Source organism: Aotus nancymaae, unplaced genomic scaffold (assembly GCF_030222135.1).
Source record: "Aotus nancymaae isolate 86718 unplaced genomic scaffold, 86718_ANA_hifiasm-v0.15.2.pri h1tg000062l, whole genome shotgun sequence".
In the NCBI taxonomy this organism is placed as follows: domain Eukaryota; kingdom Metazoa; phylum Chordata; class Mammalia; order Primates; family Aotidae; genus Aotus; species Aotus nancymaae.
The window spans coordinates 4,808,189-4,835,269 of NW_026988476.1; the positions used below are offsets into that span (position 1 = coordinate 4,808,189).

The following is a 27,081-nucleotide window of genomic DNA, read 5'->3' on the forward strand; positions in this document are numbered from 1 at the left end:
CGGCTGGTGGTGGGCGGGGCGACAGGGCCGGCCGGAGTCCCCTGGGTTCCCCCCGGTACCCGCAGCTCAGCGGGCTCTCGGTCCATCCAGACCAGCCCAGAGCGCTAGCGGAAGAAGTATTTCTGGAACACTTGTTATGCCTCAGGCATCCTTCTGGGGAGGGGGATTGTCAGGGAGAACCGGAATGCCATCGATTGCTTACCTCGTGCAGCTGGCAGTCTAGCGCTGAAGACAGGCGTTAATCAAGTCGTGATCGGTGTAAGAGAATAAGGGGCTGAGAGAGGGTGAGGAGGCGAACGCCACTTAAGGAGATTGGAAGGCGTCTCTGTAGAAGGGATGCACCCTTGGCCTCCTTCCTCCCTTCCCCTACCCATGCACACACACAAAAAAACACAACCACCTAGACGGACATAACCCATGCACTCCCTAACGTAAAAACCACTTACCAAAAGTATCTATCTGCCCACCTCTTAGTGGCTATAGGTAACCACCAAGTGGGTCAAGGCCAGAAGCACGCTGATCTAGTGGGTTCTGCAGGTGATAGGCAGCTTGAGATTGGTGTGAGGGCTAGTGGTATCTCCTAGATACGCACTCCTGGATACCCAGATTTTCCCACTGCCAAATGGGCCAGCAACACTGCACTGGCCACCTGGAGCTCCATGCACTGTTTAGCATGTGAAACGCCACAATTAAATGGCCTGCTGTTTAAATGTTAAAAGTCTTCCGGGTTAAACAGCCTACTGCTTATTAGCCAGTCGTGGTGACTGGTGCCCGTAATCCCAACCATTCGGGAAGCTGAGGCAGAAGAATCGCTTGAACCCGGGAGGCAGTGGTTGCAGTGAGCTGAGATCGCCCCATTACACTCTAGCCTGGGCAACAAAAGCAACACTCCAGCTAAACAAAACAAAACAAAACAAAGAAAAAATAATTTGTGGTCGGGCGCAGTGGCTCACGCCTGTAATCCCAGCACTTTGGGAGGCCGAGGCGGGCGGATCACCTGAGGTCAGGAGTTCAAGACCAGCCTGGCCAACATGGTGAAACCCCATCTCTAATAATAATAATAATAATAATAATTTGCTTTCAGAACAAGACTTGGGTGTGGGTAGCAGCCTGGAGGCTACTGAGGAAAAAAACATGTTGGGAAGACATTACAAAGGTAGAACCTGTAAATAGGACCTGCATAACCCACAATCACTTGGAACCCCCTTAGCCCTCAGAGATCCAGGTACACGTGCCCTCCTACTTTCAAACTTAACTGTTTCGGACTTCTCTCTGTCCCTGTTCCTGTTCTGACACAGGCAAGCTCTGTTCCTTTTATGCTTTTTTTTTTTTTTCTTTTTGTTTTTTTCATTTTTGTGGAGAACGGGGGTCTCGCTATATTGCCTGGGCTCAAGCTACCCTCCCGCCTCTGCCTCCCTAAGAGCTGAGATTACAGGCATGAGCCACAGTGCCCGGCCACTCTGTTCCTTTTTCCTCGAGAACTGGAAGAACTTGCATCACTCAGCAGCTCAGTAAAATTTACACAAGATTGAAAGTATCACCCATAGCCACCCTTCCTTCACTGGGCCATCTCCCTAACACCATTTCTTTTTTTCTTTTTTTTTTTCTTTTTTATTCTCTGTCATTAGAAGTCTGGACCCTAACACCATTTCTGCCAGGTGGTTGTCCTCACTGTTAGGAGCCCCCAGTCTACTGCATGTCTCCCGGAGACCAGCCCTACCACCTCCTCTCACTAAAGTTAACTTAACTAGAAATGAGGAAAAGAGGCTGAGATCCTAGGTGATGACAATACAAAGAATCCAAGGGAAGAAGTTTGGCTGAAAAGATATTTATTTTGTTAGGATGAGGCTATGTCTGAGGTACCTGAGGGAAATTTAACTGGAGGCTTCCAGGGGACAATTGAGCACATGGTTTGAAACTCAGAAGTGAAGTCTGAAGAGAGCTAGAGGCATATGAATTTGCAATATGTCCCTGGTCGTTGAAGCCAGAAGCGCACATGAGGTCACCGAAGGAAAGCACATAGTAATGGGAAGAGCAGGGTACAGAATAAACCCAGAGATTCTGGCATTTGGCGAATGAGAGTCCAAAGGAAGCGAATGTGGAAAAGGAGCTACCTGAGATTTGACAGCAATGAGGAGAGACATACAGGAGAAGCTAACAGAGGAAGGGACAGCCAGCAGGAAGGATAAACAAAATGATGAAGGGAAGTGCCAATTTGTTTTGTTCACATGGGGCTAGATTGATGACTCAGCATTTCATTGCAGATTGATGATAGGGCAGAAGCCAAGTTATAGAAGGTTGAGGAGAGGGCGGGTGCAGTGGTTCACACCTGTAATCCCAGCACTTTGGAAGGCCCAAAACGGCAGGTCATGAGGTCAAGAGATTGAGACAATCCTGGCCAACATGGTGAAACCTCATTTCTACTAAAAATACAAAAATTAGCTGGGTGTGGTGGTGCATGCCTGTAGTCCTAGCTACTCAGGAGGCTGAGGCAGGAGAATCACTTGAATCTGGGAGGCAGAGGTTGCAGTGAGCCAAGATTGCCCCACTGCACTCCAGCCTGGTGACAGAGCAAGACTCTATCTCAAAAAAAAAAAAAAAAAAAGAAGAAGATTAAGGAGAGAACAGGAACTAAAACAGTGAAGACAGTTATGCAGAAGCTTGCTTGTGAAGGGAAGGGGAGGGGATAGTAAAGACCACATGAAAGGTAAAGTTGTCCAGAACCATGGCAGGACTCAGTGTCGAGAAGGAAAGTCTATAAAGCAAACGTCAAAGTCTTCAGTGAGCATGGAGAAAAGCTCAGGAGACAGGTGGAGAGAGGGGCAAAGCCCAGTGGCACATGGTTTTGATTAGGAGGCAGCACTGGAGAGCAAGCAGAAAGCCAATCCCACCCCACCCCAGGCCCACCCCCAGCCCCACTCCCAGCTCTGTGGTAGGAGGACTTAGGTCACATGCTCAGGGGAAAAGAAAGAGGTAGAGTGTTCCCGAAGGGAGTGACAGTAAAAGAGCCTTTGTTTATACAGTAAAGTGAAGTCTGGGGCAAGAAGGAGAGGGTTGGCAAGAAAGGTTCAGTTACAGGGATGTGCCTGGAAGATGGAAATACCAGGGCAGAATGGGAAGGCAGAACATTGGTACCTTAGCAATGTAGCGCTGATGGCAAGGTGGGCCAGGCTGCTGCAACATCTGACTTACAGCAGCATCAGGACAGACACCGGCAGGCCCCAAGTGGTTTCCAGGGCTATGGGGCAACCATTGCTGTCCAATCAGCAAACCAGGACCCTGAATCACTTTCAGCCTTTCAAATACATGTTAGAAAGAAGTCATTTTAGGTCAGGCAATGTGGCTCACACCTGTAATCCCAGCACTTTGGGAGGCTGAGGCAGGCAAATCACAAGGTCAGGAGATGGAGACCATCCTAGCTAGATGGAGAAACCCCATCTCGGCAGGCGTGGTGGCTCACGCCTGTAATCCAAGCACTTTGGAGGCCAAGGCAGAGAGATCACCTAAGGTCAGGAGATCAAGACCAGCCTGACCAACATGGTGAAACCCCGTCTTCATAAAAAATTTAAAGGCCGGGCGCGGTGGCTCACGCCTGTAATCCCAGCACTTTGGGAGGCCGAGGCGGGTGGATCACGAGGTCAAGAGATCGAGACCATCCTGGTCAACATGGTGAAACCCTGTCTCTACTAAAGATACAAAAAATTAGCTGGGCATGGTGGCACGTGCCTGTAATCCCAGCTACTCAGGAAGCTGAGGCAGGAGAATTGCCTGAACCCAGGAGGCAGAGGTTGCGGTAAGCCAAGATCGTGCTGTTGCACTCCAGCCTGGGTAACAAGAGCAAAACTCCGTCAAAAAAAAAAAAATTAAAAAAAAAAAAAGAAACCCCATCTCTACTAAAAATACAAAAAATTAGCCAGGCGCGGTGGTATGCACCTGTAGTCCTGGCTACTCGGGGTGGCTGAGGTAGGAGAATCACTTGAACCCGGGAGGTGGAGGTTGCAGTGAGACAAGTTCAAGCCACTGCAGTCCAGCCTGGGTGACAGAGCAAGACTCCATCTCAAAAAAAAAAAAAAAGCAGAGGGGACCAGGTGCAGTGGCTCACGCCTGTAATCCCAGCACTTTGGGAGGCTGAGGTGGGTAGATCACAAGGTCAGGAGTTCAAGACCAGCCTGACCAACATGGTGAAACCCCATCTCTACTAAAAATACAAAAATTAGCCAGGCATGGTGGCGCACACCTGTATCCCAGTTCAGGAGGCTGATGTAGAAGAATCACTTGAACCCGGGAGGCAGAGGTTGCAGTGAGCCGAGATTGTGTCATTATACTCCAGCCTGGGTGACAGAGCAAGACTTCATCTCAAAAAAAAAAAAAAAGTCATTTTATGTGTTAGCAAAGCTCAGCCCTGTGGTAGCAGATGAGGCAGGTGATGGAAGCAACAAATAGCCCATGAAGACTACCCAACCTCAGGCCCTCTGACCCGAGCGGAGAGGGGGCATAGGAAAGCATGTCAGCCCAGGGCTGCCAGCCTCTTCAAAGCAGACCCCTGGGTCAAAGCTATTAACACAATTAGGTCTGAGTTGAGTATGCAAAAAAAAAAAAAAAAAATAGAATGTCAACTGCAGCAACTTAAAAGAAACACACACATACACAGCCACATAGTTGTATTCATAAATAAGCTCAATGCCTAGCTGAAATCTAATAAATAGATCTTAATTCAACCGGCATTTATTAAGGATCTAGTTAGTATATATTTTCAGATTTGTGTAAAAATTAACAAGTTTTTAGTTGGTTATGAACAATGAATATTTGAGCCAGGCATGGTGGCTCACACCTATAATCCAGCACTTTGGGAGACCAAGGCAGGCGGATCACTTGAGGTCGACTTTGAGACCAGCCTGGCCAACATGGCAAAACCTCATCTCTATTAATAATATAAAAAATAGCTGGGTATGGTGGCATGCACCTGTAGTCCCAGCTGCTCTGGAGGCTGAGACACGAGAATCACTTGAACCTGGGAGGCGGAGGTTGCAGTGAGCCAAGATCAGGCCACTGCACTCCAGCCTGGGCAGTAGAGTGAAACTGAGTCTCAAAAAAAAAAAAAAAAAAAAGAAAAAGAATATTTGTATTTTCCAATTTTTGTATGCTTTTTATACTACAAGAAACATTTGCTCAATATCTAGCATTATTTTCCAGGACAGTTTCACAGCCTCTCTTCTTAAACTGCCCAATTCTAGCCAATTCTCCTTCGCTCTGCACTCAGTGGGCAGCCTCCCTCCTGTCTGCCTCTCTTGTGCTCTGCCAATGCTCTGAGATCCTCCAAACATCCTTTACGAGCCCTCCCTCCCCTTCCCCACACCATCACCACCCTACACTCACCTCACATTTTCTCCCAGCCTCTTAAGCTCTAATCTGTAAAGCTATGCCCTCCTCTTGGTCATTGTCACCTTCTGTCACAGATCAAGAGTCTCCTCTCTCTCCTCTCCCACTTTCCTGCACCTTCCAAACATTCTCAGCTAATCTTTCTGCCCTTTTTGAACTACTTCTCCCTGCTTTGCTGGTCCAAATCCTTTTTTGGAATGAGAGTTAAAAAATTCTATGAAGCTATCTTTATTTGGCTGTGAAGAACCTACAGTTGTGATGATACCTAAAGCCACCATTCCCTTCATCGGGTACCTTACAACCTAGTCCCAACCACCCCTCCAAAATATACAAAATCTGGGTTCTCTCCTTCAAGCCAAACGCAATGAAGTTTAATCACCTTCTTGGCCGGGCGCGGTGTCTCACGCCAATAATCCCAACACTTTGGGAGGCCAAGGTGAGTGGATCACGAGGTCAAGAGATCGAGACCATCCTGGTCAACATGGTAAAACACCGTCTCTACTAAAAATACAAAAATTAGCTGGGTATGGTGGCGCAGCCTGTAGTCCCAGCTACTAGGGAGGCTGAGGCAGGAGAATTGCCTGAACCCAGGAGGCGGAGGTTGCGGTGAGCCGAGATCGCGCCATTGCACTCCAGCCTGGGTAACAAGAGCAAAACTCCGTCTCAAAAATAATAATAATAGCCAGGCACAGTGGTTCACGCCTGTAATCCCAGCACTTTGGGAGGCCAAGATGGGCAGATCACGAGGTCAGGAGTTCAAGACCAGCCTGGCCAACATGGTGAAACCCCGTCTCTACTAAAAATGCAAAAAAATTAGCGGGACATGGTGGCGGGCACCTGTAATCCCAGCTACTCGGGAAGCCGAGGCAGGAGAATCGCTTAAAACCAGAAGGCGGAGGTTACAGTGAGCCAAAAGATCACTGTACTCCAGCCTGGGCAAAAGATCAAAACTGTCTCAAAAATAATAATAATAAAATAAAAATCACCTTCTTACTCAAACTCTCTGCAACACATCACACTCCTGAACATTTCTTTTTTTTTTTTTTGAGGTGGAATCTCGCTCTGTCTCCCAGGCTGCAATCTCCACCTCCAGGGTTCAAATGATTCTCCTGCCTCAGCCTCCTGAGTAGCTGGGACTACAGGTGCACACCACCATGCCTGGCTAATTATATATTTTTAGTAGAGATGGGGTTTCACCATGTTAGCCAGGCTACTCTTGAACTCCCAAACTCAGGTGATCTGCCCGCCTCAGCCTCCCAAAGTGCCGGGATTATAGGCATGAGCCAACGCACCTGGCCACTGCTGAACATTTCTTCCTTCTGAAAACTCCCCACAGTCTTGATTTCTACCACACTGCACTATCCAAACTTCTCTTGGAGTTCTCACTGCTCCTTAGATTCCTTTGAAAGAAACTATTTTCTTCCACATTCCTAAAGATCTGTTGGCTACTCTGCCTCTCCCCATTCATGCCTGCATCCTCAGGTGACTCGGCCCTCCCTTTGCATCCCAGGTAGCACTTCAGGTCTTTATTCTACCAGCTGGCAGGATGTATTTAAATATAATTAAAATGATAATATTATCACTAACACATTACCATCATCTGTTCTATCCTAGTTTACAAAGTGCTTTCATCATCTCATTTCCTCACAAAGAACAAGTACGGCGCCTATTTAATAATTATGGACACACCTAATTATAATTAATAATTATGGCTCATGCCGGTAATCCCAGCACCTCAGAAGGCTGAGGCGGGCTGATCACCTGAGGTCGGGAGTTCGAGACTAGCTTGGCTAACATGGTGAAACCCCATGTTCATTCATTGTCTCTACTAAAAATATAAAGTTCAAGGACACAAACTAATCTTGCACCACAAACTAACTTGTATTTCCACATTTCTGTTTATATGGCAGAAAGAACCTTGATTTTTCAGGCCAGAAATCACATGCCAATTGTATGTCCCTTCTCCTCCCGCCACTCCTTATTTCTGTTTCTGGGTGACATTGAGTCATTCCTCCAAGTGTCTCAGGTCAGCCTCCTTTGTTAGGACATGTCCCCATACAACCTCACTCTCATCAAACGCATGAGCTGACTATTGTCCCCCAAACGTGGCTTACCTGCTGCCGCTGGCTATCCCTGTTTATTAACCGTGACTCATCTCGTACTTTCAGATTCGAGAAAACTTTTATACTAAAAATACTTCCAGCCTACGAGAAAAAAATGACAGGGTTTCAGAAAACTATTCCATGTTTTCTACATCCTGCAAGTTTTCACTTAAGTTCTCTTTTCAGTTCTATTGACCCAGTAGTTCACCCACCCCTTTACTTACTGACCACTACCATATGCCCACAATACAGTGGCTGAGCCAGTGCCGTTACAGAAAGACCAATGTCACATGACTTCTGCTCTCAGAGAGTCTATCGTCTAAAAAGAAATATGTTCATATGGTCTATGGAAACGATGGTATGATTAAGTTTAAGACTGTACTGGCCAGGCACAGTGGCTCACGCCTGTAATCCCAGCACTTTGGGAAGCTGAGGCAGGTGGATCACCTGAGGTCAGGAGTTCGAGACCAGCCTGGCCAACATGGTGAAACTCCCGTCTCTACTAAAAATACAAAAATTAGTCAGGCGTGGTGGCGGACGCCTGTAATCCCAGCTATTTGGGAGGCTGAGGCAGGAGAATCACTTGAACCTGCGAGGCAGAGATTGCAGTGAGTAGAGATTGTGCCACTGCACTCCAGCCTGGGCAACAAGAGTGAAATTCTGTCTTAAAAAAACAAACAAGAAAAAGACTGTATTAAAGGCCTACCTTTGCCAGGGACTGTGGGAGTGGTAAGGCAGGCAGCATAGAGCCAGCCCTTGAGGAGTTCACTGCCCAATGCAGGAGACATGTGCACACAGGAAGCCCACAAAATAGGGGATTCCTCCTGCCTGCTAGGTTTTCTTGATATTCTTAGATTGACAGCCACAGTAACCTCTGGGTTCTAGGCCTGAGTCCCTCCTCCGTATTCCAGGAGCAGGGAGGAACTGTTTGTGGGGAATGAGAAAGAAAAGGAGGAGATGAAAACCCTAGAGGGCTCTGGGGCCAGCTGATGGGAAAGCGGGGGTGACATTTGGTTCCCAGGGGAGAAAAAGTGCTGATCTGGTGGCTTAGTATAGGGAGGAAAAAGATGAACCAAGGCTAGTAAACTCGAGTATAAACGAAAGAAAACCCTAAAGATATATTACACAATGTCTCAAAACACAGTGCTTGCTAAAACTTGTATACATTTTTTATTATAGCAAATACTGAAAGGCACAAATAAAGAAAATAAACAGAACTACTATCAACATTTTATCCATATGTATTTTATTCAAATAGGCTCTCATTGTGAACTAAGAACTGAGTTCAGCAAATGCATGTGCCTCAAAATGGGGCAGAATCAGCCAGGGGTGGTCTCATGCCTATAATCCCAGCACTTTGGGAGGCCAAAGCAGGAGGATCACTTGAGGTCAAGAGTTCCAGACCAGCCTGGTCAACATGGTGAAACCCGGTCTCTACTAAAAATACAAAAAGTAGTGGTGGCATGCAACTGTAGTCCCAGCTACTCAGGAGACTGAGGCGAGAGGATCGCTTGAACCCAGGAGGTGGAGGTTGCAATGAGCCGAGATCGTGCCACTACACTCCAGCGTGGGCACAGAGCAAGACTCTTTCTCAATTTTTAAAAAAAGGGCCGGGTACAGTGACTCACGCCTGTAATCCCAACACTTTGGGAAGCTGAAATGGGCAGATCACGAGGTCAGGAGTTCAAGACCAGCCTGACCAACATGGTGAAACTCCATCTCTACTAAAAATATAAAAATTAGTTGGGTATGGTGGCAGAAGCCTGTAATCCCAGCTACTTGTGAGGCCGAGGCAGGAGAATTGCATGAACCCAGGAGGCGGAGTTTGCAGTGAGCTGAGATCGCACCACTGCACTCCCACCTGGGCAACAGAGCAAGACGCCGTCTCAAAAAAAAAAGCGGTGGGAGGGGGCAGAATCAAATTTGGAGTTTCTCTCAGCAATGTTATGTGCAAAGGTAAACACATTGAACTATGGCTAAATATGGTAATTTCATTCAAGATAAAGGAGTTCCAAGAAGGTTAATCTAACCACCATATATACACTTAGCTACTGTATGTCGGGTCCCAACGGCTGATTTTGAATTTTTTATTTTTTATTTTTTTTGAGATGGGGTCTCACTCTGGCTCAGGCTGGAGTACAGTGGTGTGATCTCAGTTTACTGCAACCTCCACCTCCCAAGTTCCAGCAATTCTACTGCCTCAGCTTCCCAAGTAGCTGGGACAACAGGCAGGTGCCACCATGCCTGGCTAATTTTTGTATTTTGTAGTAGAGACAGTGTTTCACCATGTTGGTCAGGCTGGTCTTGAACTCCTGACCTCGTGATCCACCTGCCTCAGCCTCCCAAAGTGCTGGGATTACAAGCACCCGGCTTCCAAGGCCTGATTGTTAACACTCTTGTTTGGCATCAGTTTACTCACTAGTGACTTCTGAGAAACCAAGGAGCAGTTGAGGATGTCCTGGTAGACCAGGACCCCAGATGTCAGCTGAAGTCTAGGTGTCAGTCATTTAGGTGGTTTCCTAGATAAGCCACTGGCAGTGAGAGCTTTTATCCCACCACATAAGGGCTTTACTGCTGGCACCATCAGTCCCTACTCTGACCTCAAGTCTTCAGGAAAATGAAAACTTGGTTGAAAACTTGGTTTTCCTTGCAAGATGCACATCTACAGACCTGTGGGAGGAGAAGGGTGGCAGGATCTTGTCCTTTTCCCACCAGAAATAAATGCAAAGCGTTCATTCAAACACCCAGATAAATCAAAAAGGAAGCTGAGGGAGGGAGGTCCAGACGGTGAAAGCCAGTGAGAACGGAGGAGGCCAAGGAGCCGAGGCTCCAGACGTCAGAGATTGAGGATGCAAGGAGACAAAGAGGCTGAGACTCCAAAGATGCAGAAAAGGTTGTGGAGTCTGGAGAGGCAGAGAAGGCTGAAGAAGCTGAAGAAATTGAAGAAGCTAGTAGGCTGAAGAGGCTGAGGAGGCTGAGGCACTGAGGCTGCGGTGAGAAGGGCGGCCTGGAGGAGCAGTGTTTGGCTGGAAGGCTGGGGTTCTGCTGTTTGGAGGAAGAGAAGTTCAAGAGCAAGAGCCAAGCATGCCCTATCAGATGCCATCAGTCTCGAACCGGCCTGTCTCTTTAGCAAATGAGTGTAAACTAGAGGCTCTATTTAAAAAAGTTTCACATCACATCTCCTACTTCTTCTGACTCATTCTAATTTCCAAATCCAAATACAGTAGTGATTTCACGGTTAGCCTCCTTTATGTTGCAAATAAATAGCAGTCCATGCCCATTGTGTCATTCTTTGTATCCTTTATAATAACCTCTGGGGATACAGATACAATAGAATATCAAATAATTTGCTGTGAAACATTGCTGTGAAAAGTGAATCATTTTGACAGGTGATCAGCAATTTTAGGGTGCTTAACTAAAGTCTAAAATTCATATGCAGGTGATTTGGCTATTTTAGAGAGAGATGACTCGAATAGCAGTTCACCTACGAGGCAGAATTCTATAAAATAATAATTTGATAAGGTAAAATAACTTCCCTTTTATAACTCTGAAAATTATATCAAATAGTTTTTAGACTGTGCTATTTGATCTGGACATAACTGAATCAATTTAAGGTCCTGAAAGAGTTTGTACAAATTGAAAGTGGAGGTGGTTTCCAACTATTTGCTTAAATTGCATATCTGGTCATTAAAGCAAATTAGTATTTTGTGTCATTGATGCTAGAATGCTGAGCTTCCTACTGCTAACTTCAGTCCCATCTGGAATGTGTATTACATAGGCCAGGGACTTAGGAGCAGCTGTCCTATATCATTCTATCACATTATATATTATCCAGTTATAAGTTTAGAAATTATATGCACAATAAAAGTTGGATTATCTGACACTGATCTAATGAGTTCTAGGAATTAGAATCCCTGACACCCTCCCAAAATAAATCTTCATGCTAGTTGACTACTGATATGGCTTGGCTGTGTCCCACCCAAATCTCACCTTGAATTGTCATAATCTCCATGTGTCAAGGGCAGGGCCCAGTGGGAGATGATAATTGAATCATGGGAGCAGTCTTTTCCATACTGTCCTCCTGGTAGTAAATAAGTCTCATGAAACCAGATGATTTTATAAGGGGTTTTCCCTTTCACTTGGTTCTCATTCTCTCTTGCCTGCTGCCATGTAAGACATACCTTTGCTCTTCATTTGCCTTCAGCTACGATTGTGAGACCTCCCCAGCCATGTGAAAATGTGAGTCAATTAAACCTCATTCCTTTATAAATTACCTAGTCTCAGGTATGTCTTTTTTTTTTTTTACTTCTTTTTTTTTTTTTTTTTTTTTTGACCAACGCAAAAGTGGAAAATGCATTGACCAGGTATGTCTTTATTAGCAGTGTGTGAACAAACTAATACAGCTACTAATGATGAAATTCAACAAATGTCAACACATTTTGAAGATGTCAGAGTTGTTTCAAAGTCTTTAGATAAGCAGAGTAAGCCAGGGAAAAAAACTTTTCTCCCAAAATTCAAACAATAAGAAAAGCTTCAGAGATTCATTAGAAATTCCTCTTTTAGTCTGTGAATGATGGTTTATACCCATAATTCCGTACTTTAGGAAAATTGCTCAAGGCCAGAAGTTCAAGATCAGCCTGGGCAACATAGCAAGACCACTATCCCTGCAAAAATGAAAAAAGGCATGGTGGCTCACATCTGTAGTCCTAACTACTGGGAGGCTGAGGCAGGAGGATCACTTGAGCCCAGGAGTTAAAGGCTGCAGTGAGCTATGATCACACTACTACACTCCAGCCTAAGTGACAGAGTAAGACCCTGTCTTCAAAAACAAAAAACTAAAATCAAACTGAAATAATTGAAAAATATATTAAATATGATTACACTACATAGGAAACTGAAGAAAATGACAGAATAGGGAAAAATCAACTGGAGAATATTCATTAAAATAATCTGGTTTCCACACAGACCAATGGAACCGAATAGATAATCCAGAAATAAAGCCAAATATGTAAAGCCAACTGCTTTTCAACAAAGCACACAAAAACATAAATTGGGGAATGGATAACCTGTTTAATAAATTGTACTCCCCATCTTTAAAAAAAAAAAAAAAGTCCAGGCGTAGTGGCTCATGCCTGTAATCCAAGCACTTTGGAGGACAAGGCAGGCGGATCACCTGAGGTCAGGAGTTCAAGACCAGCCTGGCCAACATGGTGAAACCCCATCTTTAAAAAATAAAAAATAAATAGTGTTGGGCAAGGTCAGAAGATCGAGACCAGCCTGGCCAACATGGTGAAACCCTCATCTCTACTAAAAATACAAAAATTAGCCAGGTGTGGTGGCAGGCACCTGTAATGACAGCTACTTGGGAGGCTGCGGCAGGAGAATTGCTTGAACCTGGGAGGCGGAGGTTACAATGAGCTGAGACTGTGCCATTGCACTCCAGCCTGGGCAACAGAGCAAGACTCCATCTCAAATAATAGATAAATAAATAAATAAATGGTGCTGGGAAAACTGGCAAGCCAACATGTAGAAGAATGAGAGTGTACCCCTATCTCTCACCTTATACAAAATCAACTCAAGGTGGATCAAAGACTTGAATCTAAGACCTGAAACGATAAAAATTCTAGAAGACAACACTGGAAAAATTCTTCTAGACATTGGCCTATGCAAAGAATTTATGATTGAGACCCTCAAAAGCAAAGGCAACAAAAACAAAAATAAGGAAATGGGACCTAATTAAACTAAAAAGCTTCTGCACAGCAAAAGAAGTAAGGACAGTAAACAGAAAACCCACAGAATGGGAGAAAACATTTGCAAACTACGCATGCAAAAAATGACTAGTATTCAGAATCTAAAAGGAACTCAAACAAACCAGCAAGAAAAAAACAAATAATCCAAATAATACCATCGAAAATTGGCAAATAATATAAATAGTTTTGTTTTGTTTTGTTTTGTTTTTGAGACGCAGTCTCGCTGAGTCACCCAGGCTGGAGTGCAGTGGTGTGATCTCAGGTAACTGCCACCTCCACCTCCTGGGTTCCATTGATTCTCATGCCTCAGCCTCCTGAGTAGCTGGGACTACAGGCACGTGCCACCACACCTGGCTAATTTTTTGTTTTAGTAGAGACAGGGCTTCACCATGTTAGCCAGGATAGTCTCGATCTCCTGACCTTGTGATCCACCCACCTCGGCCTCCCAAAGTGCTGCGATTACAGCCGTGAGCCACTGCGCCAGGCCATGGATAGATATTTCTGAAAAGAAGACATACAAATGACCTACAAACATATGGAAAAAATGCTCAACATCACTAATCATTAGGGAAATGCATATTAAAACCACAACGAGATACCACCTTACTCCTGCAAAAATGGCCATTATTAAAAAGTAAAAAAATAATAAATGTTGGCATGGACATAGGGGAAGGGAAATGCTTATACACTGCTGGTAGGAATGTAAATTAGTACAACCTCTATGGAAAACATTATGGAGATTCCTTAAAGAACTAAAAGTAGGGCCGGGCGTGGTGGCTCACGCCTGTAATACCAGCACTTTGGGAAGCCAAGGCGGGTAGATCACAAGGTCAGAAGTTCGAGACCAGCCTGATCAACATGGTGAAACCCTGTCTCTGAAAAAAAAAAAAGAGCTAACAGTAGATCTTCCATTCCATCCAACAATCCCACTGCTGGGTATCTACTCAAAGGAAAAGAAGACTTTATATGAAAAAGACACTTGCACACATATGTTTATAGCAGCACAATTCACAATTGCAAAGGTGTGGAACCAACCTAAATGCCCATCAACTAATGAATGGATAAAGAAAATGTGGTATATATACACCATGAAATACTACTCAGCCACAAAAAGAAATGAAATAATGTCTTTTGCAACAACTTTGATGAAGCTGGAGTCATTATTCTAAGTTAGCCATTATGCTAATACAGGAATGGAAAACCAAAAACTGTATGTTCTCACTTATAAGTAGGAGTTAGGCTATGACTACACATAGGCATGCAGAGTAACATAATGAACTTTAGAGACTGAGAAGGGAGAGGGTAGGAGGGGGTCTAGGGACAAAAAACTACATATTAGGTACAATGTACACTACTCAAGTGACAGGTGCACTAAAATCTCAGAATTCACCACTACTTAATTTATCCATGTAACAGAAAACCCCAAAAGCTATTGAGATAGATAGATATATATATATATATATATATATATTTTTTTTTTTTTTTTTTTTTTTTTTTTACAGAATCTCGTTCTGTTGTGCAGGCTGGAGTGCAGTGGTGCAATCTAGGCTCCCTGCAACCTCCACCTCCATCTCCTGGGCTCAAACAATTCTCCTGTCTCAGCCTCCTTAGTATCTAGGATTACAGGTGCCTGCCACCACACCCGGCAAATTTTTGTATTTTTAGTAGAAATGGGGTTTTGCCATCTTGGCCAGGCTGGTCTTGAACTCTTGACCTCAGGTGATCCGTCTGCCTCGGCCTCCCAAAGTGCTGGGATTACAGGCAAAAGCCACCATGCCCGGCCTAAAAATATTTTTTAAAGAGACAGAAGCAGGCAGGGTACAGTGGCTCGTGCCTATAATAACCGCACTGTGGGAGGCCGAGGAGGGCAGATTACCTGAGGTCAGGAATTCAAGACCAGCCTGGCCAACATGGTGAAACCCCTTCTCTACTAGAAATACAAAAATTACCTGAGCATGGTGGTGCACGCCTGTAATCCTAGCTATTCAGGAGGCCGAGACAGGAGAATCACTTGAACCCGGGAGGCGGAGGTTGTGGTGAGCCAAGATCGCGCCACTGCACTCCAGCCTAGCTGAAAGAGTGAGAAGCTGTCTCAAGAAAATTAATTAATTAAAAAAAAAAAGAGGCCGGGCGTGGTGTCTCATGCCTGTAATCTCAGCATTTTGGGAGGCCAAGATGGGCGGATCACTAGGTCAGGAGTTTGAGACCAGCTTGACCAACATGGTGAAACCCTGTCTCTACTAAAAATATAAAAATTAGCTAGTCATGGTGGCACATGCCTGTAATCCCAGCTACTCAGGAGGCTGAATCTGGGAGGTGGAGGTTGCAGTGAGCCAAGATCATGCCACTGCACTCCAGCCTGGGTGACAGAGTAAGACTTTGTCTCAAAAAAAAAAAAAAAGAGAGAGAGAGACAGAAGCTAGGAACTTTGGGCCAGGAAGCAAATAATAATAATAATCTGGCTCCAATATTCCTAATACTATACAAAGAATTCTTACAAATCAACAATAAAAAAGATAAACTAGTGACATAAATCCTTCTATCTTTCTATAGAATCTTTAGTAATGTTCACTTTACTCCTTTAAAAAAAAATTTAAAAGGCCAGGCATGGTGGCTCATGCCTGTAATCCCAGCACTTGGGAGGCCAAAGCGAGCAGATCACCTGAGGTCAGGAGTTCAAGTTCAGCCTGGCCAACATGGCAAAACCTCGTCCTACTAAAACTACACACACACACACACATACACACACAAAATTTGCCAGGCATAGTAGAGCGCGTCTGTAGTCCCAGCTACTCAGGAGGCTGAGGCACAATAATTGCTTGAACCCAGGAGGCAGAGGTTGCAGTGAGCTTAGATGGCGCCATATTGCACTATAGCCCGGGTGACAGAGCAAGACTCTGTCTCAAAAAAAAAAAAGCAGAGACAAGCAAGAGTCTAAAAAAAAAAGATAAACTATAATTTTATACTTTTAAATAGACAAAAGAGATGAACAAATGTTTCACAGAAGAAATACAACTTATAAACATGAAAAGATGCTTGACATCAGCAACAACTGAAGAAATTCAAATTAAAGCGATGATTAGATGTTATTTTTACCCTAACAGATTAGCAAAGGTGAAAAAGATAATCACTGTTATTCTAGGTGGAGGAGGGCTTTAATCACTATTAATGAGAGTGCAATTTTTTTTTTTTTTTTTAATTTAAAGATAGGGTTTCACCATGATGGCCAGGCTTGTCTTGAACTCCTGACCTCAGGTGATCCACCCACCTCGGCCTCCAAAAGTGCTAGGATTACAGGCATGAGCCACCGCACCTGGCAACAGTGTAATTTATTGCAAATCGCCAAGAGTGTGATTTGGCAACCTATATAATAACCAGAAATTTCACTTCTGAGAATTTGCCCTAAGGAGATAAATCCATCCTGGCCACCAAAAGCACACAGACGTTGTTTATGGAATCCAGGATGTGGCTGCAGACTGACTTGGGTTCCACCCTGCACCAACCTCAACACACAACCTCACCCCTTCAGGAGATTCCGCCAGGAAGCCAGTCAAAGTGAGGATGCAGGGATTTTCACAGCTGTGGCAAGGTAGGCAGGAACACAGGTGGAACATCACATCTCTCAGTGGCATTTCACTGGAAAATCCTCTACAGATCTACCTCTTCACTTCAGCCTCCAGCTCTCCTCTGACCCACCCTAAGTCCCCTTCAAGCCGTTATTATTCAGAAAATCAGGTGGCCAGTCTTGAAAAGCCAGCCCCAGAGGTTGGCATTTGCTCCATAGGCAGGGTTTATCAGACCAGATCATTTCTGCCCAAGAGGCAGAATTGTCATATTAACTGCTGACAACATAAAAAATGTCTCCCTGTAGACAAATGGGACCTAATCAAACTCCACAGCTTCTGCACAGCAAAAGAAACAGTCAATAGAGTGAATTGGCAACCAACAGAATGGGAAAAAATTTTTGCAGCCTACCCATCTGACAAAGGGCTGATATCCAGAATTTACAACGAACTAAAACAGATTTACAAGAAAAAAACAAGCCCATTCAAAAATGGGCGAAGGATATGAACAGATACTTTACAAAAGAAGACATTCATGAGGCCAACAAGCATATGAAAAAATGCTCATCACCACTGGTCATTAGAGAAATGCAAATCAAAACTACATTGAGATACCATCTCACGCCAGTTAGAATGGCGATCATTAAAAAATCTGGAGACAACAGATGCTGGAGAGGATGTGGAGAAATAGGAACACTTTTACACTGTTGGTGGGAGTGTAAATTAGTTCAACCATTGTGGAAGACAGTGTGGTGATTCCTCAAGGACCTAGAAATAGAAATTCCATTTGACCCAGCAATCCCATTACTGGGTATATATCCAAAGGATTATAAATCGTTCTACTATAAGGACACATGCACGCGAATGTTCATTGCAGCACAGTTTACACTAGCAAAGACCTGGAACCAACCCAAATGCCCATCGATGATAGACTGGACAGGGAAAATGTGGCACATATACACCATGGAATATTATGCAGCCATCAAAAACGATGAGTTCGTGTCCTTTGTAGGGACATGGATAAACCTGGAAACCATCATTCTCAGCAAACTGACACAAGAACACAAAATCAAACACCGCATGTTCTCACTCATAGATGGGTATTGAACAATGGGAACACATGGACACAGGGAGGGGAGCACTATACACTGGGGTCTGTTGAGGGGGAGTGGGGGGGACAGCGGTGGGTGGGGAGTTGGGGAGAGATAGCATGGGGAGAAATGCCACATACAGGTGAAGGGGAGGAAGGCAGTAAATCACACTGCCACGTATGCACCTATGCAACAACCTTGCATGTTTTTCACATGTACCCCAAAACCTAAAATGCAATTTAAAAAAAAAAAATCTCCCTGTCAATAGATTTATAATAGCAAAAAAACAGGCCACAAGTATACATGTACAGTATAGGGGATTACATAAATTACGATACATTCATAAAATGGACAAGCTCTTGAAAAGAATGAGTTGGGCCAGCCACAGTGGCTCACGCCTGTAATCCCAGCACTCTGGAAGGCCAAGGCAGGTGGATCACGAGGTCAGTAGATTGAGACCACCCTGGCCAACACAGTGAAACCTATCTCTACTAAAAATACAAAAAATTAGCCATGCCTGTTATCCCAGCTATTCAGGAGGCTGAGGCAGGAAAATCGCTTGAACCCAGGAGGTGGAGGTTTCAGTGAGCCGAGATTGTGCCACTGCACTCCAGCCTGGGTAACAAGAACGAAATTCCAACTAAAAAAAAAAAAAAAAAAAAAAAAAAAGGAATGAGTTGGGTCCATTTTAGACTAACATGAGATGAGCCAGGTGTGGTGGCATGTGCCTGTAACCCCAGCTACTTAGGAGACCAAAGTGGAAGGATCACTTGAGGCCCAACATTCAAAAGCAGCCTGGGTAACATAGTGAGATCCTGTCTCTTAAAATATAAATAAAATTAAATGCAGTGATGTCTAAGAGGTATAGCTAAAGGCAACAGATTTGCAGAACAGAATATACGCTATGAATACATTGTCAGTTTTGTGCACTGAGGTACCCCAATGTCTTGAGCAATGTCTGGCATAAAAGAGGTACTCAAGTATTTGTTGAATGGATGAATGTTTGTTAAGAGAAAGATGCAGGAGGCCTAGAACCCTGTCTACCATTATCTCTTTTTTTTTTTTTTTAATAAAGACGGGGGTTTCACCAGGTTGGTCAGGCTGGTCTTGAACTCCTGACCTCAGGTGATCCGCCCGCCTTGGCCATCAAAGTGCTTGGATTACAGGCGTGAGCCACCACACCCAGCCTACCATTATCTCTAGAGTCTCCCAGTGGCTGGGAAATTGCCTACGGGCCCATAGTATGTCCTTTAAAATTATATAACAGGACTGGTGAGGTAGCTTATACCTGTAATTTCCGCACTTTGGGAGGCTAAGACAGGAGTATCACTTGAACCTAGGAGTTCGAAACCAGCCTGGATAACATAGGAAGAGCCTGTCTCTACATAAAATTTTAAAAATTAGCCAGGCATAGTGGTACATGCCTATAATTCCAGCTACTCAGGAGGCTGAGGTGAGAGGATCAATTGAGCTCAGGAAGTTGAGGCTACATTAAGCCATGATTGTGCCACTGCACTCCAGCCTGGGTGACAGAAGGAGACCCTATCTCAAAAAGAAAAAGAAAAAAATACACATTAGTTATCAGCTACTAATCCTGACGTCAGGGATACTGAAAAAGAAAGAAAAGAGATCACTTTTTACTTTACATGATTCTATATTGTTTTACCTTACATGCACGTAATACTGTTGTGAAAATTCAGAATAGCAGAAGTGGGGAGCAGAAAGCCTGAAGTTCTGAGAAAAACATGGGTAAATAAGTATGATATCCTACAATCTTTTATACCTCAAATTGTTCTCATTTTAACTACTTCACTCAAGCCATTTTCTTCTAAACCTCTCTAGGTAATCCAGAAAAAACTAAAAATTAGCATCTGTATGACTGCTTGAGGAGGGCTGTTGCATTAAGAATCCCCTCAAGTTCACAAGTTTAAGTCTTAAGTAACAGGAATTTTTGATTACCAAATAGCCGCTATTTCTCCAATACAACAATAGCTGGAGCTTTTACCATAGCCTAAGGTAACATTTGGGTATTGTTCTAAAATAACACTATTGAATGATGTCCACAGTCCCATAGTTGAGTTTTCTGTTTTCGTTTCTGTTTTGCTCTCTGTCACTCAGGCTAGAGAGTACTGGTACGACCATAGCTCACTGCAGCCTTCAACTCCTAGGCTTAAGTGATTCTCCCATCCTCACCTCCAGCCTCAGCCTCCCAAATAGCAGGGAATACAGGTAACCACCACACTCGAGAGTTTTCTTTTTTTCCTTTAAGTGGATTCCTGATTTGATGGCAGTAGTAAAAGAGTCAACACAAAGTAGAGGGAGATTTCCTGGCTCTGCTGCCCCAGTCAATGCTAGCCCACGACCTTCAGCCACTGTGACAAGTCCTAATTTTCCTTAACTTTCCCATCAATCCCACCACACCCAGCTAATTTTTGTAATTTTAGTAGAGACAGGTTTCACCACGTTGGTCAGGCTGGTCTCGAACTCCCGACCTCAGGTGACCTTCCCACCTCAGCCTCCCAAAGTGCTGGGATTACAGGAGTGAGCCACCATGCCTGACCACATGGTCTTAACCTTGGCAAAATGAACTTTCTAAATTGACTAGGACCTGTCTCAAATATTTGGGGTTTGCATTTTCAATATATAGTATATATTTTCCCCCCAAATCTCCCAAGTGAATCTGATGTTCCAAGGAAGACATGAATCTATCTGGTGGTTTCAAATCTCCCCAGCACACAAACTGACTTAGATGCTAGTTTGAAAACCTGGCCACAGGTCTTTCCCACCTCACCTTTAGCTCTGACTTGATTATCAAAATTTTCTGGCAATTACAGGACTCCAGGATCCGTAGGCTTCAATCAATAGCTCACACCATCTCCCTAACAAATGGCTGTCCTTATCATCCCACTCAGAAAGCATAAGGGCCTCTATTTTATTTTATTTTATTTTCTACTTTTCTTTTTTTTTTTTTTTTTTTTGAGACAGAGTTTCTTGTCACCCAGGCTGGAGTGCAGTGGCGCGATCTCAGCTCACTGCAACCTCCATGTTCCGGGTTCAAGCAATTCTCCTGTCTCAGCCTGCTGAGTAGCTGGGACTACAGGCAAGTGCCACCACACCCGACTGATTGTTGTATTTTTAGTAGAGATGGGGTTTCACCAGGCTGGTTTCAAACTCCTGACCTCAGGTCATCCACCTGCCATGGGCTCCCAAGTGCTGAGATTACAGGTGTTAGCCACTGCACCTGGCCCAGGGCCCCTATTTTCTTTTGCATCTGGTAGGCACTCCTTTGCCGTCCTTTTGAAAATCTCTACCATCAGACTGCAATCTCCTGGTTACTATAGTCCCCGCACCTGCTGGTGGCCCCCACAGCCACAAAAGGCCCCACCATTCATAAACACCGCATGCTTACTCCTACCTTTATGCCTGGAATTTCTTCCCCGCTTGCCTCTAAGTGTCCAAATTATGTTAAATCGTGTTCTTCTAGATTTAGCTTAAATTTTCTTCTTAAAGGAATTTGCCCTTTTCACAAGACAGAGCCAAAAGTGAAGAAGGAAGCTCCTGCCCCTCCTAAACCCGAAGCCAAGCGAAGGCTCTGAAGGCCAGGAAGACAGTGTTGAAAGGTGTCCACAGCTGTGAAAAAAAAGAAGATCTGCACGTCACCCACCTTCCAGCAGCCTAATACACTTCGACTCCGGAGGCAGCCCAAATATCCTCGGAAGAGCACCCCTAGGAGAAACAAGCTTGACCACTATGCTGTCGTTTCCCCTGACCACTAAGTCAGCCATGAAGAAGCTAGAAGACGACACCACACTTGTGTTCATCGTGGATGTTCAAGCCAACAAGCACCACATCAAATAGGCTGTGAAGAAGCTCTATCACATTGATGTGGCCAAAGTCAACACCCTGATTCAGCCTGATGGAGAGAAGGCATATGTTCAACTGGCTCCTGATTACGATGCTTTGGATGTTGCCAACAAAATTGGGATCATTAAACTGAGTCCAGCTGGCTAATTCTAAATATATGTATATCTTTTCACTATAAAAAAATTCTTTTTAATGGAATTTAATGATTCTCTGCTCTTCCAAGATGTAGTAAGAGCAGCAGTCTGCACCAACAATTTGGCTCATCACTTATTTTTTTTCCTTTTTTTTTTTTTTTTACTTGAGACAGAGTCTTGCTCTGTCACCCAGGCTGGAGTGCAGTGGCACGATTTTGCTCACTGGAACCTCCGCCACCCAGGTTCAAGTGATTCTTGTGCCTTAGCCTCCCTAGTAGCTGGGGTCACAGGTGTGTGCCACCATGCCCAGCTAAATTTTTTTGTATTTTTAGTAGAGATGGGTTTTCGCCATGTTGGCCAGGCTGGTCTCAAACTCCTGACCTCAGGTGATCTTGCCACCTCAGCCTCCCAAAGTGCTGGGATTACAGGTGTGAGCACCATGCCCAGCCTTCTTTTTTTTTTTTTTTAAGACAGACTCTCACTCTGTCACCCAGGCTGGAGTGCAGTGGTGCAATCTTGGCTCACCAGAACCTCCACCTCCCAGGTTCAAGGAATTCTCCTGCCTCACCCTCCTGAGTAGCTGGGATTACAAGCCTGCGCCACCACACCTTGCTAATCTTTGTATTTTTAGTAGAGATGGGGTTTCAACATATTAGCCAGCCTGGTCTTGAACTCCTGACCTGAAGCGATCCACCCGCCTTGGCCTCCCAAAGTGCTGGGACTATAGGTGTGAGCCATTGTGCCTGGCAGATGTGCCCAACCTTTTCCTCACATTTTGGATAATGCCTTATCTCTGGTCCCTAAATCCTCAGCTAAACCATCCCAGTAGCCCTTTCCCTTCCCTCACACCCCAATTCCATCCCAAGTCCCTGTATTTGCCCCTGTCTCCCTTGCCTTTCCAGGCCTTCCAGGGGCAGTTATCCTGGCCTTGAATCCCAGTTCAGCCTGCCTTCATTTCAGTGCTTCCTGATGGCTACCTATCGCTGGTGCCAGGTGCCAAGAGGTTCTGCCCCAGGCTGGACACCTCCATGTAGCCTCCTAATGGTGGGCGGCCTCTGGGTTCCAAGCCTCACAGACAGATGGAATGTTGGCTACTACATTTCCGAATCCTCCACAACTCAACCAAAGGAATTAAATTTATGTTGGGCCATGATGGCTCATGGCTGTAATCCCAGCACTTTGGGAAGCCAACGTGGGAGGATCACTAGAAGCCAAGAGTTCAATACGAGCCGGGACAGCATAGCGAGACTCCATCACTACAAAAAAAAATATTTAAAATTTAGCCAAGTGTGGGCCAGGCACAGTGGCTCATGCCTGTAATCCTAGCACTTTGGGAGGCCAAGGCAGGCAGATCACTGGAAGTCAGGAGTTTGAGGCCAGCCTGCCCAACACAGTGAAACCTTGTCTCTTCTAAAAATACAAAAATTAGCTGGGCATGATGGTGGGCACCTATAATCTTAGCTACTTGGGAGGCTGAGGCTGAAGAATCTCTTGAACTCGGGAGGCAGAGGTTGCAATGAGCCGAGGACAATAAGAGGAAGACTCAATCTCAAAAAAATTAATTAATTAATTAATTTAATTAAATAAAATTTATCCAAGTTTGGTGGCTTACACCTGTGGTCCTAGCTACTGAGGAGGCTTAGGCAGGAGGGTCTCTTGAGCCCAAGCGTTCAAGGCTACAAGGCTACAGTGAGCTATGATCACACTACTACACTCCAGCCTGGGTGATAGAGTGAGACGCTGTCTCAAAAAAAAAAAAAAAAGAAAAAAAGCTGTATCCCAGGTGTGTGAATGGTGGAAACTCAGAGATGGGTATGAGGGGCCTTCATTAAAAGAATGCACAGGCTAGTAAGGAAAACAGTCCAGAAGAGGCAGGGATTTTTTTTCTGCCTGGAACATTTGGGTGTTAGGAAGTTCTGATAGAAGAGATGACATTTAACATGGGCCTTGAAGGGTGTGGTGTGTAGGATTCCCAGCTTGAAGTTGGAAATGGGAGGAGGGGCCATGTGGAGACATTTCAGACAGAGGAGACTGCACGAGCCAGAGACATCTGGGTCTCGAAAGGTCCCAGCCTCTTCAGAATGGCAAGCCCATTGGCTAAGCCAAAGACTGAGTTTTCGCTAAATTTTTCCAATTAAGAAATGTTTTCCCATTTCCACATGAGAGAAGAAAACATTTTTTTTGAAAAAGAAAACAGAGCGTGGGCACATTCTCTTACAAATCCTTACTGGGGGCAAAATTTACCCTTTTAAAGTAGGTCCTTTTTTATAAATATCCCAAAGTCAATTAGAGAATAATCTGGTGATTAATGTAGGTTACCAAACTGGTTCATGCTCTCTTCAATGTGTAAAAAAGATGACAAAGTAATGAAACTGATCTTGGCCCATACAGGAACTCCAAAGGCAATTTCAAAAGTTAGTGACCAAGCCGGAAGTATAGGAATTCTCCTACACTCCTCCCTCCCCCTCTCCCTTCACTTTAGATTACTGACCAAGACATATAATCATTCCCTAGCCATTGGATGACTCCTCTGTCCTGGTCACCTCCCTCCTTTCCTTCTCAGCCCATATCTTAGGTTAACCAGTGGTTCTCACCTGGATGAGCCAAAGGGGCAGCATGTGTTCTGGATGGGTGGAGGGTGGTGGAAACTAGTTTGTCATTTTCTACCTTGATGAAAAATATTTAACTGTTATGCTCTCAAAGAGCACGTGGAACTGTGGGCTACATTTCAACATATATATACAGTTCCCATAATGGATAGTTCTAACACATTTCTGAGAGTTACAATAGTTTTGTTTGTTTGTTTTTTGAGACGGAGTCTTGCTGTGTTGCCCAGGCTGGAAGTACAGTGGTGCAATCTCAGCTCACTGCAACCTCCGCCTCCTGGATTCAAGTGATTCTCCTGCCTCAGCCTCCTGAGTAGCTGGAATTATATGCATGCCCCACCACAGCCAGCTAATTTTTATATTTTTAGTAGAGATGGGATTTCACCGTGTTGGCCAGAGTGGTCTCAAACTCCTGACCTCAGGTGATCTACCCGCCTCAGCCTCTTACAGGCATGAGCCACCTCACCTGTATCATTGAAAAACAACAGCCTTTCAACACCCTCTAGGAATCAGTGGGGGAGTGTGCCTGTTCCCCTCAGGCACCTCCCACGGAGCCTCCCCATACCCATGTTGTGCAATGAACAGCACTAGCCTCAGACCTCATCTTCCTTTCTTGTCCCCTAACCCAATCCTTCCTCTCTGCTGCCAGAGTGAATCTTCCTAGAACCTTTCTATTATTTTCCATCATCTCAGTAGGACAGGCAAGGTTTTTCAAGCTTTCTTCTCCCCACCCGGCACACTGAACTATGACTCCTCTCTGTGGAACTCGCTCTTTCTCACTCCCCTGTGCCGGGAAGCACCTGAGTCCTCCTGGTGAATTCCAGCTCATCTGTTAAGGAATAGCTCCACTGTCTCCTCCTTCATGCTGCCTTTGTTATCTTCTTCAGGACCCAAGCAGCCCTTTCTGTCCGAACAAGGACACAGGCCCTAGCACACCCTTCCCCTGAAGCACCTGCTACCTGCATTGTCACAGTCTACCCAGGGGTTACACCCACCATTCAGTGAGCTCCTGGATGACAAGCCCTAGACTTTTTCATCTTTATGTCCCCTGCAGTGCCTGGAAAAAATATAGATTCTCAACAAATGTTTGTCGAATGAATAAGTAAAAGAATGAACAGGGCCAGGTGTGGTGGCTCACACCTGTAATCCCAGCACTTTGGGAGGTTGAGGTGGGTGGATCACCTGAGGTCAGGAGTTCGAGACCAGCCTGGCCAACATGTCAAAACCCTATCTCTACTAAAAATATGAAAATTAGCCAGAGGTGTGGTGGCACACACCTATAATCCCAGCTACTTGGGAGGCTGAGGCAGAATTGCCTGAACCCAGGAGACGAAGTTTGCAGTGAGCCGAGATTGCACCACTGCACTCCAGCCTGGGCAACAGCAGAGCGGGACTCCGTCTAAAAGAAACCAAACAAACAACAACAACAACAACAACAAAATGCTGGGCGTTGTGGCTCATGCCTGTAAATCCCAGCACTTTGGGAGGTCGAGGAGGGCAGATCACCTGAGGTCGGGAGTTCAGGACCAGCCTGACCAACATGGAGAAACCCGGTCTCGACTAAAAATACAAAAATTAGAAGGGCATGATTGTGCATGCCTGTAATCCCAGCTACTTGGGAGTCTGAGGCAGGAGAATTGCTTGAACCTGGGAGGCGGAGGTTGTGGTGAGCTGAGATCGCATCACTGCACTGCAGCCTGGGCAACAAGAATGAAACTCCATCTCAAAAAAACAAAAAAAGAATGAACAGTTCTTGGCCGGGTGTGGTGTCTCAAGCCTGTTGGGAGACCAAGGTGGGCGGATCATGAGGTCAGGAGTTCAAGACCAGCCTGGCCAACAAGGTGAAACCCCGCCTCTACTAAAAATACAAAAAAATTAGGCGGATGTGGGGGCACACGCCTGTAATCCCAGCTACTCCGCAGGCTGAGACAGGAAATTGCTTGAGCCCGGGAGGTGGAGGTTGCAATGAGCTGAGACCACACCACTGCACTACAGCCTGGGCAAGAGAGTGAGACTCCATCTCAGAAAAAAAAAAAAAAGGAATGAAGAGTTCTAACAATGTTTTAGCAAGAATAGCATCATAAAACTAAGCATACAGTTTCCCAAAGTCATTAAGAATAAAATTATTTTAACAGTATCACCCATGTTTTTGATGAACACACAATACAATTCAAGAAACTGAAAAAAAAATCACATTCATGCTGTGTAGGAAAGAAAAAAGAAAAAAAAACTTTAAAAATTCATTATTCAGATATACATAATTTTAAAAATAGTGTCATGCTTACATTGGATGTCACGGGGGGAAAGTCAAGGGTTAAAAATATAAAGGTTTCAGTGACATCATCTCCTGATTTTAAAAACAGATTAAAAATGTGTCATACTTAAATACCCAATAGTCATGACTAATTAAGCCAGAAATTATTATCACTTTCATCTTTGAGTTCCAGCTTAGGATAAAGATAGAAATCAGAAGATTTAAAAATCTAATGACTAGCAAGAAGTTTTTAACTTTTTTTTTTTTTTTTTTTTTTTTTTTTAGAGACAGGGTTTCACCATGTTGGTCAGTCTGGTCTCAAACTCCTGACCTCAAAT

General features: G+C 44.7%; 1 long non-coding RNA gene across 1 annotated transcript in view; it reads right to left on the minus strand.

Moving 5' to 3' along the window:
- Window positions 1-78: 78 nt before the first annotated feature.
- Window positions 79-27,081, minus strand: part of LOC135270416 (uncharacterized) — a 42,176-nt gene continuing 15,173 nt past the window's right edge. Inside the window, exons 3-4 of the long non-coding RNA XR_010338556.1 lie at window positions 7,494-7,583; window positions 79-325 (exon numbers count right to left, since the gene is read on the minus strand). This is a non-coding gene — a long non-coding RNA (uncharacterized LOC135270416). The remainder of the gene's footprint in view (window positions 326-7,493; window positions 7,584-27,081) is intronic.